This window comes from Piliocolobus tephrosceles, unplaced genomic scaffold (genome assembly GCF_002776525.5).
Source record: "Piliocolobus tephrosceles isolate RC106 unplaced genomic scaffold, ASM277652v3 unscaffolded_25736, whole genome shotgun sequence".
Lineage (NCBI taxonomy): Eukaryota > Metazoa > Chordata > Mammalia > Primates > Cercopithecidae > Piliocolobus > Piliocolobus tephrosceles.
In genome coordinates, this window is record NW_022308461.1 from 1 (window position 1) to 4,258 (window position 4,258).

The 4,258-nt window shown below is 44.5% G+C and overlaps 1 long non-coding RNA gene across 1 annotated transcript; it reads left to right on the plus strand.

Annotated features, from left to right (window-relative positions):
- The first annotated feature begins 930 nt into the window (after positions 1–930).
- On the plus strand, positions 931–3,997 carry LOC111534769. Its single transcript, XR_002729207.1, has 3 exons — positions 931–1,498; positions 2,871–2,987; positions 3,308–3,997. It is a non-coding gene; the product is annotated as an uncharacterized LOC111534769 (long non-coding RNA).
- Positions 3,998–4,258: the final 261 nt, after the last annotated feature.

The window sequence follows — 4,258 nt, forward strand, 5'->3', positions numbered from 1 at the left end:
CCTCATGGCAGAAAGTGTTCAGAGTCATGTCTCTCAGCTTCACTGGTATAGGTTGCGCAGGCTCTGGGTGCTTGGCCTGTTTGAATGAAGCTTGATCTTTAGGGAATCTCCTCAGGGAGAGTGACGCAGAGCTGCTGAAGCCCTTGATCGCAGGGGTCCAAAAGGTTGTGTGCACACACCCTGGTTCCAGAAGAAGACTTACAAGGAGGAAATCATGACTTTTTTTTTTTTTTTTTTTTTTGAGGTGGAGTCTTGCTCTGTCACCCAGACTGGAGTACAGTGGTGCGATCTCGGCTCACTGCAAGCTCTGCCTCCTGGGTTCACACCATTCTCTTGCCTCAGCTTCCCGAATAGCTGGGACCACAGGCACCCGCCACCACATCCGGCTAATTTTTTGTATTTTTAGTAGAGATGGGGTTTTACCGTGTTGACCAGGATGGTCTTGATCTCCTGACCTTGTGATCCACCCTCCTTGGCCTCCCAAAGTGCTGGGATTACAGGCATGAGCCACCATGCCTGGCTGACTATTTTTAATTGTAGCATTTTAATATTTAAGTTTTGAACGACCTCTATGAGAAAGAAATTGTGATCAGCCGGGCGTGGTGGCTCATGCCTGTAATCCCAGTGCTTTGGGAGGCTGAGGTGAGTGGATGATGAGGTCAGGAGATTGAGACCATCCTGGCTAACATGGTGAAACTGTGTCTCTACTAAAAATACAAAAAAAATAGCCAGGCCTGGTGGTGGGTGCCTGTGGTTCCAGCTACTCGGGAGGCTGAGGCAGGAGAATGGTGTGAACTGGGCAAGTGGAGCTTGCAGTGAGCTGAGACCATGCTCCTGCATTCCAGCCTGAGGGACAGAGCAAGACTCCGTCTCAAAAAATGAAAAAAAGAAAAAAAAAAAAAAAAAAAAAAGAGTGTGTGATCAGTAGAGTAGAGTAATTTGGGTGAAATTGAATCCATTTCACCAATAAATTAAGTAATTAATCCTTTAAAACAGATGCTAAATATAGTACCATCATAATTGGATCCTCGTGTACTGCCATGGTCTTGAATACGTTAAGAAAATGCTGTTTGTTTAGAAGACTTTCAAAACATTTGAGAGGGAGGAAGGCACTCTTCCATTGACCCTCAGTGTGCATTTTAGATCCATTTGGGGTTGACTGTTTTGTGTTGCTCCCTGATGCCTCTAGCACAAGCCCAAGGCCTCCATGTCTCATGTCTTTCTTTCTCCCCTTCTCTGCCATCCCTCTTCCACTCAGGGGAATAGTCCAGCATCAACTCAGTCCATGCTTGTTAATCAACCACCTCCATATACCACATCCAGCAAAGCTCCCTGAGTGACTCACAGTCACAAACACCCAGGGCACTGATCTTTCCTCTGTGGCCTTCCAGGTTCTTCTGAGGACAATCTGAATTTAATACGCCTACCGCAAAGTGAAATTGGTGATTGGGATAATGATGATAATGATAAGGATGATGAGGATGTTGATATCATCCAGGTAAGACCACCTTTCTTTGTCTTCTGAGGAGATGTTGGTTTTCTGATGTGAGAAACAAACTCACTAGTCCAAACCCAAAGAATGGACTCAGGGAGCTGAAAATAGAAAAAGTGAGATTTTCTTTCCTTTTTTTTCTTTTTCTTTTTCTTTTTTTTTTTAAGAAAGAGTCTAGTTCAGTTGGCCAGGCTGCAGTGCAGTGGTGCAATCTCGGTTCTATCTCCTGGGCTCAATGAATTCCCCTGCCTCAGCCTCCTGAGTAGCTGGGATTACAGGCATGTGTCCCCATGCCTAGCTAATTTTTGTATTCTTAGTAGAGACGGTGTTTCAGCATGTTGGCCAGGCTGGTCTCGAACTCCTGACCTCAGTAATCTGCCCACCTCAGCTTCCCAAAGTGCTGGGATTACAGACGTGAGCCACCCTGCCTGGCCGAAAGTGAGACTTTGAATGACAGCGTTTCAAGATCCGGTATCTTATGGGCAGACACACCCAGCACAGTTTCCACAAGGAATTTATCCCCTAGTGTGCAGGCCCCTCCCCTGGTTCCTCATAGGCTGAGTACTATGGGGTCACAATCTTTCCAGGTGTTGCCTATTGATTTTTGGGGAGAGGCTTTAGGTATTTTTCTAGGGTTGTCTTACTGCATTTTGTTGCAGCCCACAATGCATTGCCATCCTAGTCAGCTGTAGCTGGGCAGGCTGATAAGAACAGACAAAGCGAGCTATTTTGCAGTCTAGTAAACTTTTATCTTAATCTTCTTTGGTTGAAGTGAGGGCAACTAAGTGGGGAGGAGGTGGGGCCAATAAGCAGGCATTGCCCTTCCAAGCAGGAGCCTGGCATATCCTATTTCTTCTGTCCTTTGCTGACCTAACCAGTACAAGACACTTTGTTTTAGAAATGGACTACTGTGTACATTATTTCCTTCACCTGATTTCTTTCCTTCTCAATTAATTTTGATATAAAAATATGACAAAGCACATTAGGTACAACATACACAATTCTCTTTGTGAGGATGGAGTTCAGTCTGAGTTTCTTTTCATCTAATACATGACACACTAGGATGTTTTTGAAGGACAGCATCCATCATCAACTGTATTGCAGAGGGATTTTCCTCCAAACCAGTTTTTCTCCTTGGATTAGGCCTTGTGCATTTACCAAGTTAAATCACCTTCAGAGAAATTCTGTGGGAAAAGCTCTTGTCTTTTCCACACATGTCCTCTATGCTAGAATGTTTGGCCTTTGACTTGACGCTTTCACAAGTAGTTTTGTGTTTCACAAGTAGTTTTGTGAAATCATCAGGAGACTAACAGATCTGTGTAAGGGATGCAGCAGAGTTGATCTAATCCTCACGGCATCTTCTTTTGTCTCATTGCAGATTTTCCCGTTGCCTGACCAAGGTATGTACCTTGAACTAACTCACTTTCTGAGAAACAAGCTTGCTGGCTTTAATATATAGAAACCTTAATCTGGGTTCCTGTTAAAAATATTGGGGGTTGGCCGGGCACGGTGGCTCAAGCCTGTAATCCCAGCACTTTGGGAGGCCGAGATGGGCAGATCACGAGGTCAGGAGATCGAGACCATCCTGGCTAACACGGTGAAACCCCGTCTCTACTAAAAAATACAAAAAACTAGCCAGGCGTGGTGATGGGCACCTGTAGTCCCAGCTACTCGGGAGGCTGAGGCAGGAGATTAATGTGAACCCGGGAGGGGGAGCTTGCAGTGAGTGAGCTGAGATCCAGCCACTGCACTCCAGCCTGGGCGACAGAGCGAGACTCCGTCTAAAAAAAAAAAAAAAAAAAAAAAAAATTGCAGGTGTGGTGAGAGCAAATGATTTTGCAAGTGTATAGCTATGAGCAGAGGGGCTGTAGAAATGTGTGTGAACCCAGAGGACCAACCAGGAGATTCTGTGTGAGCCAGTGTGTCTTCACCTGGAGTAGGAGAAGTGAGTGCAGCTCTCACTGACTTATCCTGATGTTGGTGGGTCTAAAGAGTGGATTCTGGAGACTCTCAGCAGGGAAGAGGATGCCTTTCCAGGTAGTCAAGAAGACTTCAGGTGGGATCTAATAAAACAGCATTTCCAGCAACCTTCATGTTATACCTGCTGCTTGGCAGGGTTAGGGAGGGTGTAGAAAGAGAAAAAGAAAAGGCAAATATAAGTGAAGTTTGTTATTTTCAGAGTTTAATGTCATCATGGTGAGAAGTGTCATGTTTATGGGCTTTTGAGTATCCTGTGTTTTCAATCACCTCTTCTTACTTTATCATTTAAAAATGATTTTTCTAGAACACTTGCTCTTTGCTGCCTCTGCCACTGCAAAATCTCAAAACCTTTGGTTTAGGACAGAGTTCTGTCGTAGGCAGTTACTTAATGCTGGAGACAAAATTCTTCTGTGATGTGCCCAGATGCATAGGAGAAATTAATCCTCACCTTATGAACTGTTAGGTTTCTTGGCAGCACACTTATTCATCTGTTTTTCCTGCTTACCTCTGGCATCAAAAGCTCCTCTTGAGCATGAAAGACAGAATGAAAATGCACTCTGGGCTCACTGCAAAAGCTTCAGTGTCTTGGAAATGGAGAGAGAAGCACGACCTTGAGCACACTGTCAGCATTCTATGTCTTTATTTGAATGAGAATATGCAGTTTTACCATCGTTCGTGGAAGAGGCTGTCCTTTCCCCATTGTGTATTTTTGACACCTTTGTTGAAGATCAGTTTACTGTATATGTATGCATTCAATTCCGGGCTCTCTATATCTGTGAAACTTAA